Source organism: Acanthaster planci, linkage group LG03 (assembly GCF_054643075.1).
Source record: "Acanthaster planci isolate LZ-2023a linkage group LG03, COTS_SCS, whole genome shotgun sequence".
Lineage (NCBI taxonomy): Eukaryota > Metazoa > Echinodermata > Asteroidea > Valvatida > Acanthasteridae > Acanthaster > Acanthaster planci.
In genome coordinates this window covers 23,055,406-23,066,966 of record NC_141779.1, presented here as the reverse complement: position 1 = coordinate 23,066,966, position 11,561 = coordinate 23,055,406, and the positions used below count along the sequence as shown (strand labels likewise).

At 41.8% G+C, this 11,561-nt stretch overlaps 2 protein-coding genes and 1 long non-coding RNA gene across 3 annotated transcripts in view; 2 read left to right on the top strand and 1 right to left on the bottom strand.

Moving 5' to 3' along the window:
- The window catches only part of erp44 (endoplasmic reticulum protein 44), a 107,515-nt gene that overhangs the window by 36,203 nt on the left and 59,751 nt on the right, over window positions 1-11,561 (top strand). The window lies entirely within an intron of this gene.
- The window catches only part of LOC147799733 (glycerol-3-phosphate dehydrogenase, mitochondrial-like), a 54,293-nt gene that overhangs the window by 4,097 nt on the left and 38,635 nt on the right, over window positions 1-11,561 (top strand). The gene's annotated exons all lie outside the window — the stretch shown is intronic.
- Window positions 1,286-5,954, bottom strand: LOC110990829 (uncharacterized). The gene is made up of 3 exons (XR_002600006.2): window positions 5,738-5,954; window positions 3,836-3,943; window positions 1,286-3,648 (listed from the first exon to the last, which is right to left on the bottom strand). It is a non-coding gene; the product is annotated as an uncharacterized LOC110990829 (long non-coding RNA).

Genomic DNA, 11,561 nt, shown 5'->3' with positions numbered 1-11,561 from the left:
AGCACGGGGCATGATGCTAGTGACGCCGCACCAGCAAGCCGCTCACATTGCTCATCGTAATATTAATCAGGCGCAGTTAACAAGCCGGTAGTTATTAATTTCCCTCCGGGAAGAGTGATTCATGCCCCACGCTCAGCGTTAATGCATCTGTGCTGATGGTGCACTGTGCTTCGTGTGATAATGTCATCCAGGCTGCAGGCAAACATGAATTATTTATGTTGTAAAATGCTGAGTGGAAATTCCGTAGACAGTGGCTAAAATTTAGCTGGGAAGGAAGTAAGCCAAAATAGTCCGCGTGTCTTCATGTCGTTAAAAAGCACATACCTTGTGGTCTGTTTACCGAATGGAATAATTAGCCTATATCGTAGAAACCGGAACGTCATAGGTTGATGGAAACTCCGACTTTACCCCTGAAATGTTTGCCAAGATGTATTAGTCGCTGTTTACCTAAGGAACCGGGCTTTATGTGCTTTATTGCCTGTTTCAACAATCGTGCACAGTAACAGACAAGATGGTCCTTGCCTATCTCTCTGATAAATCAGCAATGTCATTCAAGGACCCCCCTTCGTTCAGGGACGTATTCGTCACATACATGCATTATTACCAAAAGGACATAAAGGATTGTCCTCTGGCCACCATTTGTCGCGCAGCAAGGCATATTATACATTTTGCGTTCACGTCCCGCCTTTGGTAGACGCCAAGTTATTGCACCTTTTGTGGCGCTCTTCAATGCATGCGAACAGCATTGAACAATGTCATCATATAGCTGGACACAAAATGGATACTGTTTACCTAAATTCATTAGTTTAAAGTATGCCATAGTGCGTTTCACCTAACGCCATTTTATGTCCATAGTAGCTCACGGAGGCAATTCTTGCGCCCTCTGTGCGCAGATTAAGATGATTTTTGACAAGCCAAGCTTGTCCTAACATCATCTTGCAGCGCAATAAACACAGTGTCGAACTCGGTGGCTGGCCACAAAGGGGACCTGGGGACTAACTTCCCGGTGCAATACTTGCAAGCTTCTTTGAAATATTTCGTTGGCCTACATAATTGTAGAGTTCCAGTAAAAACAAAAGGCACCTTTTTAAAACATAGTGACTGCAGAGTGCGCAGGTAAGACATGATTAGCTATTGTAGGTCGTATTTCCGCTTAAATAATGAAACGGACGTGCGAAAGAACTTTTTTTTGGGGGGGGGGGAACAATGACTCAACTACAGCGGAAGGACACAGAAGGAACTGCAACTCTGGCACTTCAAAGTGTTCAATTACCGTCACCGCCGAGTCAGACGAATAATAGAAAACATTCCCAAATGCCCCATTACTGCTTGCATCTTGGCCGGACAAGCGGGGCCAGTAATATCCTAGTAGTACTTGTAGTGTTTTGCTTGCCATTAAATACAAATTATTTTTGTGACCGGGAAATAGAGAGAGAAAAATCCCCGATGTTAGACCTACTTTTGCCATTGTGAAAAAAAACTTTTAAAATTTTGATTCACTGTTCCATTATCCATGCAAAGTTTGTAATTTATTATCCGTCCAATACATCAGTTTTCAAAGATTTGGTACAAATTTGGCTAAGAGTGGCAAACAAAATGTTGACTACTACTATAGAAAGCTCAGTTCATAAGGAACAAAATGCACTATTTCATCACAGGGACTGATCATGAAGTCTCGTAAAATACGCTTTTGTACCAATGCCATAATAAAGGTGATTTGAACAAGCAAAAAATCTTGTAAACAACGGGACTATTTATTCCCAAATTAACTCCAGAAGAAAGCGCTCATTTAGGGCAATGACTACACATGAACATTTAGGGCACACGGTGTAATACAAGCAACCGTGCAAGCATTAAATTTGATGTTCTGAGATCATATCAAGCACCGACAAATGTATGAATATTCAATTTCCCATACCTCAGTGCACAAAGTTTTAAGGATGCAGATTACCAGCGACAAATTGCGGCGGTGATCATTGGGTACAGAGGGGTTTCGTGGTTGTGAAACAGATGGTGCGTAGCAAGCGCTCGCTGGGCTCTGGCTATGGACACACTGGGTATGAAAAGCGGTAATTGGCCAGATGTTAGAGCCCAGGCAGCTCAAACTCCTGTGTCCTTCCTCTATGGTGAAATCTAGTTACACCATTGGTCCAAATAACACCTTGTGATATCCTCACTGAACTACTCAACACGTATAAAAGCATCCGGATGTTTTTCTTCTGGCGTGGAAGCAAACGAATGGATATCATTTTGGCAGACGAAAATATTTTATGGATTTCCGTATATTTTATTTACCATTTACAGAAGGGAATTATGCAGCATGTCAAAGCCAAGGATGAAGTCGGTACGATAAAAAAATACCATTTCTGTCCTGTTTTATTTTTCTGTATACCTTTTCCGTTTTGTTTTCGTTTGCGTCGCCATAAGAGTTGGGAAATGTTGGATAATTCTTTGACCCAAACTATGAACATTCTGAAAAATTTGGTCTAGGAAAAAAAAGAGAAGATTTTGGATGTGGAGAAACAGAAACAAACACAAGTTGTTGTTTATACTGACACTGTGTGTTGTTCATATTGTTAGTATTTATGGGCTGTTGCGTTGTTGCTGTAACACTGTTACCAAAGACCACACCAGGGGGCGGATCAGGGAATTTTTCGAAGGGGGATTAGGCCCCTCATATTTGTTATGTAAGATAATTTTAACGGACAGGTGGACACGTAGATAATGCATTAGATCGTTACTGATATCAAAACAACTGAAAAAAATCAGAAATTCGTCGCTTGTATCACCAACTAAGGTATCATGGATAGTTGCTGCATTACGAACTGCCATATCGTGTACAAAGTCTATGGACGGATACGTCACTTCCTGGTGCACCAAAACTATGGTACACATCACTTCGTTTCCTCCATGTCTTTGCAGATCTCTCTTTCTTTGCACGCAAGCCTGCTTAATTACATTTTACTGCCCTTAAGATCAGAAGTCAATATACCATGAATTCAACCGGCATTGTCTGAATGCCGGCGGTTACTTTCTAGATTTGATAATTAGTCGCGTATACGGGTTTGCTTGTCCATGAACTTCCTTCGAAATCCATCGGCTCGGGACAAATATGAAGTAGCATAACTGGCCGAGGTCCGACTTGTCTATAACGACTTGACAAAATGCGTTCTCGCATGGGTTATAATGCGCTCAGTGCAATAAATGTGCAGTTGGCAGAGAGCAATATGTAAATGAAAGGATTAGTCCTTAGTCCATCAGTTAAATGGGGATTCCTCTCAATACGTCGGGCCATTATTTGCAGATCAGGTGATGTTTAACGATCAGTATACTCAGGTCAATTATGAATTATTATACAATGTATCAACGTGAAACATTTGATTAATTTGTTATTAACTTTGCTGTGGTACTCAACACAGAATACAAACCCTCGAGGTTTATAAGCGGTACGTGTAATCATACCGTCTAAATATCGGTGCATAACGAAGAAAAACCGCCAAATCTTGTTGGTAAGTTGGTGAATGCATCCTTGCCGCTGCTTGAAGCTACAAGCTTTTGTAGTTGCTCAGGTGCTGTGGTGTGTATCCCCAGTACCTCAAAAGCACGATCCACCGACATCTGTATCTTCTCTAACTTCATTGCGAATCACTACATGTAATAGTGCAAAGATAAATGGCGAACTTCAATTAACGTTCCTCGAGTGGACTGCACAAAATGCGATGGCGGCCTAGAATACATGCATTTAAGGATGCTCATATCAATTCTGCAATTTGAACCAATCAGAGTGCGGGTCATAGAACTCGCTAGGGACTACCATTATGTTGGATCTACAAACCTGAAAACGATTTCTCAAAGTCGGTAGTTGGATGGTCGACCATCCGCAAGGTGGGGACGAGGCAACTCAGGCAACCAACGTCCCCGCGGATATATACGTATACATGTACTGTGTGAAAAAAAACCGACTCAATTATCGATTTGGTATCAAGTCTAGTAACTTTCCTGACGTAGGACCTGTTTGTTTCACACAGATCTTGATCTCGATCAGTGATCCAAAAGCTGGTTTAGGCCTACTCTATGCAGTACGTGGGTGCTGGGGTCAGTGAGCCAATGTCGGATTACTGATCGCGATCCGGATCCGCGTGAAGCACACACGCCCAACGTGGTGCCTGGAGTTAACTATGCTAATGGATGGGAAAAATCCGTTGGCGTTTAATGTGTTGGGACCGCTCTCAGCCTGCTCAAACATGGACATATCTGATATCCTCAGTTGTAACACCACACCCGCAAATTTTGTATCATAATTGATCGAGAGCTAGTCCCATAAAATCCACCATTTTCCTGTCTTAATTTTTGCTGCCAAAACAACTACGAATTCCCGAAGAAATACCCGTAACAAAAACAAGGAGCCATACAAATGACCATCGGCATTGTGTGTAAATACTGTTATGTGGGTTGCTCGTTGTGCGCCTTTTGAAGTGCTATGAGAGCCACAGAGCTGGAAGCAAGAGGTAGCCAGAAAAAAGTGCCCGTTCATTTGTTCAACGAATTAATTATTCAAACAGACACACTTTTCATTTGCACTGAGATCAGAAGAATCAGTTGTCGCTTACATTGAGCAGAATCTATGGCAAAGATGTTGTAAAACAAATATACTGACCGCTTTATCTAAGGCATTCTGTTTCCCCAATGTTTCGCCCCGGGAAGTTTAACTGCTCTATGGATCGACTCGACAGGCCAGTCTTGTTACACCACTGGAAGCAGTCAATTTTAATATAATACATGTATGTGCCTGGGCTACACATGACTATTCATTTCATGCGAATGTCCGTGGGGAATATATTCTTGACGTGGTACATGTTGATATGTACAGAACAAATTGCTGTATGATGTTGACATTCGATATTTCTTTTATTTTCTCTCGTACAAACATAGGCCTATATTGTTGTATACGTTTAAGTCTATTAAAATTTATAGGATCAAGGGGTCAAAATAATGATTGCCAATATGCAGGTTTTTCTCAAATACAGATAGGCCTAATCTAAGATGAACATTAATAGAAATGATGTATTGGTGTAGATCGAAAATGCATTTGTGAGATGGGGCCAGAGATAAAATTAGACACCCGTGTCTAATCGCCCTCTTTTCGACAGAAGTTGCCCTGCTCAACAAAACAAAACAAAACAAAACAAAAAATGGCACAGATGTGACATCAAAAAGAGCGTCCCATCTCGTCTGTCAAGGTGGAATTTGCGCAATATGTTTCGGTCTGGAATCTATCTCACGACTTCTTAAAATTGCCCGGGTCCCTTCCTTTGGAAAAAAAAATAGAGAGCGGGCTGAAATGATATGAAAAGGCTTCGTGAAAAGAAAATTTCTTGACTTTCCCAAATCTGCAAAATACGTGTCAATTTAAAAGTATAAAACTTCCATTTTCTCTTACCTGGGTATTTCAAGGTGGCTTTTTACAGTTACCAGGCAGGATGCTTCCAGAGACTTTACATATTGACTATACTAGACTACATGCAACTCCACCATCTTCCACAACTGGAAATATTTCACTATTCTTTCCTTGTTCTAATGTATGAATCTGAAGTGATTCTCCGGCTGCCAATTCTAGTACAGGATTTTTATCTTTTCAGAGTTAGAAATTGCAATTCGCTAATTAATCGTTCATTTTTTTCCTGCAATAAAAGTCATGTCCAATAAAACTTTTCAGACAAGAGTCGATAGGACTTACATGTTCATTGCACTTAGCAGCTGCATCGAATGATATCGATTGGATGAAAATCTTCCATGAACTTCAGTGCAGTGACTAGCAATCACATAGCGAACACGGAGCAAAACACAAGGAACTAACTCACCCGCCAGCTAGCTTTCCATTGCAAAAGCTCCAATCCTACCACCACATGAGCGAACAAGTTGAAAATAAGCAGTTTCGAAACCGATTTTGTTTATAAGGGTTGCGAGTCCTGTTAGACGAAAACAAACAAACAAACAGCACGAACTGCGTGTCGGTACGTCATGGCTGCGTGGCCAATGAGATCAGAGTCAAGGATGCGACCAAAGATACTCGGAAATTGAGGATTGCTTCCGACAGAATTCTACATTATGCAGTAGCAGAAGCATGTCTTTGCGTAGCAGGCGCACGCGCTGTGTAAACGCAGGCTTCGAAGAATGAAAATCATCCTTGGACTTCCTGATCCCGTAAGACATGCCATCCCGAGAGGGGGGGGGTTCTAAACAATATAAGTTCAACTTTAATGCCAATGTATTTTCAAGTGTGTGCATGTGCTGTTCCTTTATTCAGTACTGCACGGAAACACCGAGACTGTGATATTTTAGTATGTCATGTAGGAATCTGGGATTTCAAAGTTGCTTCCAATGTCCGTGTGTGTCTGGCCAGTATGAAGGCGGTGTATTGAATGAATGAGAGGTCAACGGCTTGTCAAAGGACCAGTACCGCGAAGCATTGGAGGAAAATCGCAGCATTTTACGAAGATGGGCGAACATCCCAATGCATTAAAATATGCATTCAGCCCAAAACCCTTGTGCCTACTTTAATGTACTCGGCTAAAGGCGCTAAATTTCCTTTAGATGGATCAAAGAGCAATTTGCAACCGATTCTTTCATTCATTACATGCCATTCTCTCGAGGCTCTTCCCATCAAAGGGATATCCCCAAAGTATGCCCCCTGCGTAAAACGCCGGCGAAATATTCTATATAAAGTTACTCAAAAACGGTCAAATTGTTGTTTAAAACCCAAGGCATTGAATAGTGGAAACAGATGCATTAGTAATTTTCTCAGAGGTTTGTTCACCAGAAAAAAAGGAATTTATTTCGCACCCGGTTCAAGTTCTTAGTTTGGATTGATATGATTCGTTCCGACAGCTAGAAGACTGTTTTTCTAAAAACAATTGCTCCACCGTCTTTCGGATCTGTATGGCGTTACTAGTTTCAATGCATTTTAACGTACCTTGAGACAGTCTTACCCCTTTTCCGCCTGTAAAAACTACAAAGTTTGTCCTAATTTATGCACACGGCAGACCTTAACGCCAGGGTAGCTAAAAAAGGTAGACATATTTTATGTTACATTCAACTGCAATTTAATAAGCACTGTACACCGAGCCTGGGCGTGGCTCGAGCCCATGCACCCATCCCCTTACTAGCGCATTTAAACCATTGGACCTCAGAAATTTCATAGTGGTTAGTTGCTTCGATCACCACAGCAGTGGGCATACTGCATTCTGTGACTATCGGGCAAAGGTTGTGTCAGGGAAGACGTCTGAAATTACAGGTCGCAGATAGGAGGCCCATCCTGGCAAGCATGTTCATTTTTTCGTACAAGTTTCCGGACAGCACTGACGGTACTCATTTATCATTATTCATGTTGCCGATATGGAATATTATTCTTTTTGTCGACAGTATTAACCAGACTTCAGCACAATAAAGTTAACTGTTTAATCTCTAATGTCGTGAGAGCAGGTGGGGTCTCCATAATGAAAACGCTCTAAATGCAACAAACTCAAAAATGCAGTGATCTTCTTGGAAATTTTTACAAGACATACTTTTAGCGAAGAGGAGTCAACCTTTTTGTGTGACAGTTCTCATTTTCCCTTGTGTAGGAACTACAGATTTTCGATGCACTGCGAAACTCATTAAATTAAAATGGATAATTTGAGCCGATTTATTTCCTTAGCATTACTGATTTCACCCCACGACATATTTTTCAGATCTTAAAAGTTACTGCATTTTGCAAAGAACGAATGTAACTTTAATTGCTGGAGGCATTACCACTAGAATATTCATGATAATACGTTCCATCACAAGTAACATTCATCAGGAGACGTTAAGTTGTTACTTTGGCAATTTTGTTACCGAAGAAAGCTATCCAAATATTGAAGTTAAGTTATTTTGATGTGCATGATGTGTGATTCTACTAGAGGATTTTAGGGTTTATTTTTCGATCACTTTCAAAACGTTTTAGAAACTCGTACAAAAGGCTGAATCTTATCTTTTAGACCCCCCGAATAAACATGCTTTGATCAGAAAACAATCTGAAGGCAAAAATGAGTAAAAAAGAGTTAATTCTACCCTGACCAGTTATCTAATAGCGGAATAAAAATGGACTGGGTCTCAGTTTTAAGGTTGTTTTTTTTTTCAAGATCTTGAAGAGTGATATCCGAAGTTCGTGGATAAAAGCAGATAAAAATAACGTTATTTAACCCTGTATAAAATTGTGCTGGGAAGGCTAACTTTGTCTACGTTCAATTACACTCAGTTTTGAAAAGCTTATTACTTTTAGACTTTAAACTGAGGCGAAAGGAGCTTTGTCAGTTGAAAGAGCTCCTGTTTCAGTCAAAGGGGCACCTGTCGGAATGGGTGTCGTAGCCCGTGTGTGTCACGATTTGGCACCACACCACAAGGCGCGGTGTTGCCATCGTCGTCAAAATGGTAGAATTCCTGCAATATGTGATCGATGAGTCAGTATCTCTTTGTGTTTTTTTTATTTGGGGGAGGAGCTAATACAAAAGCGAATGCGGCTTCGGGCTTATATTCAACATGATGTTGGGGAGAAAAAAATATGAAAAGCCTTACTAACGGTTCCGACATCCCTTTTTTTTTTAGGGTTTTGGTGCTATTTTTTGATATATTAAATATTTTAAATTAATATTCGATTAATGTAAATCCCTCTGGGGAAAGTTTCCCTCTGCCCCCCCCTCTGGATACGACACTGCCCACACTCTAAAAACACTTGGGTCAGACTGACCTGGAACCTGGTTCCCATGGGGCCTGACCCCTTTCCGGGTCAAATTAAGACCCCTTTTGGGTCAAATTTAAAAGGGATCAAATATGACCCACAAGGGGTCATAATTTGACCCGGATAGGGGTCAGGCCCCATGGGATCCAGATTCCGGGGCAGTCTGACCCAGGTGTTTTTAGAGTGTAGATTCAAGTCTACGATAGGCCTTTGTACTGATGATGTCTCGCCTTGTTTGCATGTTTGCTCTCAGGAGTGCTGGTCTACGGTCCACTGAGCACCTACAGGAAAGTACACCTGTAAATGAAGCGTGACGTCATCTTTTTCTGTTCCTTCTTCTCCTTCTCCTTGCCCCTTCTAAAAGGAAATCTTGAAGTTGGGAGAAACCTCCCATCTCCTCAGGACTACACCCTTTATCCTCTGTGAACGACACCCACTTCCAATCTCCCATTCAGCATCGTGATTTTGGTATTATACCTCTGGCCACTTACATGGCACTTACATGGCCCCTGACTAGGGCACTTGAGCTAGGACGTTGACAACGTGCAATACTGCAAGCCTAGGGCTGGATATCTCTTAGCAGAAGCCTAGTGTGGCGTTCCCCGGGTCATATAGCTTCGAATTCCACTCTACGTAATTTCTTGCTATGCGAAAGTCTACATGTACTCGAAAACTTCTTCGGTTTATGTTTGTCGTTCATTCGATGATCTTAATTTCATAATTCATCTCATCTCTCATGGTTTCAAAGGCATACGTTTTTGTGTCGAAGTAAATTGTCTATATAAAGTGAAATGTACGGCAAATGCAAATGAGCTTTCTATTAACCAAAACCCTGGGAGCAAATGACTGTGCATTTTTCTTAGATTAAGAATGTCCACTGGCACATCGGTGGTGGCAGTGGCGGGGAGAGGAGTGTGCAACAGAGGCCATTGTGCTAAAAAAGCGATTTTTGAGGGGGGGGCTAATTCCCTTCCTTCCAAAGGCATGTAGCCTAATAAGCCTCACCCCTCACGACCCCCCCCCAAAAAAAATTCATACGTAATTTTCTCCTTTTTGAAGAGTTCCCACCCATTAAAAACATTACCCCTTCGAGAAGAAAAGAGTTCTGGGTCCACTTTTGACAACATCTGAGTGGTTAAGGCGCCCCACTGAAAACGGCAATGACAGCAATTTCCCAGATTTGTCTAACATTGGAATAAGTCTCCTAAGGTCAGTTCATACTTCATGTAACAGCGAACAGGTTGCAAACAAAATATTTACTTATAACTTTTGTGTTTGCTCAAGCAGCAAGTTGTTAGCTTATAGACAACAACAACAAGAACAACATCAAGAACAGCAACAACAACAAGAACAACAACAACGTGGTATATGCGTGGGCGAATTATCGGAGCGGGATTTCTAAAGGAAACGCGGGTCGACGGGGACACTTTTCCTCGAAGTTGTTTGCCAAGTTTGTCCATCGATAGTATTAACACAGGTACTTGTATCTTCATGAAAAATTCAAACCGGATGCTCCGCATTATCTAGATCTGCAACGGTTCAGCTGTGGATCCCGGGAAATGTCGCGATTCGTCCGGCGTTTTAGCGTCATCTCCATATTGTGATGTCATCATGCCATGTCCCGCCTGAATAAAGTGGCGATACCACAAGACAACGCACCATTGACGTCACAGTGTTGAGCATGCGTGGGTGTATTAGAAGTTATGACCTTGGTATGACACTTTATGGCTGTTTGCTTTCAGTGACCAACGGGCAGTTCGAGTTGCGTGGTACGTCTCCACACGCTTGCGCAATTGGCGTCTCGGTTGGCAGTCTCGCCTCGAGGAGTGAATGGAACCTGTGACTGAATGAAATTATTCGTACCATTGCGTGAATGTGATACATTCACTTCTTCTTCTACACAACGCCTTGTCTTGAAAAGTTTGTGCACAACTTGCCGTTTTCCTTTCTGAGTCTAGGCTAAAGTCACAAGAAGTTGTCGGTTCGATCAGTGTTTCAATAATCGTTCTACAACATACCTGCACTCCATTTGCGTCTTTGCATCAAATACTGTAGTTGGGAAATTTCTGTTTCTGTTACGAGTAGGAGACGGACGGACCAATGTTTCGGGTTAATCCCCATTTTGTTTGAGGAGCAAGCTTACCCCGGAATAGCCGCATCAATAGTGTCATCATCAACACTGCAACCGTGGGTACCTATAGGTGCGAGGTTTCGGCGTTCCATCCCGCACATATACATGTGATAACTTGTCACGTTTTGCAGTGCTGTCGCGTGACATGCTTTGGGGCAAATGATTTACATCATGTTATCTACAATTCTTGAATCAGATGACTTTAAACACTGTTAAACTAAGAACCGTTTCCTCTCTGTCAAATCACCGCCAGATAGGTGGCAGTGGCGCATCCAGATTTTCAGCATACAGACAAAACAACTATTTTTTTTTCTTAAAACGATTGTCCAATTATTTTTTCACCCCAAAGGAATCCTCACCGTAAAAACTTGGGTAGTATATTTTCTTAAGCGTTGGTATTTTCCATCTTCTGTTAGTCTTCAGAATCTACAACATACCGGAATAATTCAAAGCCCGAAGGCAAATAGAGTGGGTTTGAGGACTTCAGATGATACGACTAACGTGAGAGGATCTCCTTATATTTAAATATCAAAGTATCGATCAAAGATCGTATCGCAAAAAGGTTTTATCACCATCGGCGCCATTCGAGTGTAAACGTTGGTGCACAGGCGCAGGCATACCAGGGTGTGCGTGCCTGTCACGGCGCCTGCGCCAGTGGAGCCATAGCGTAAT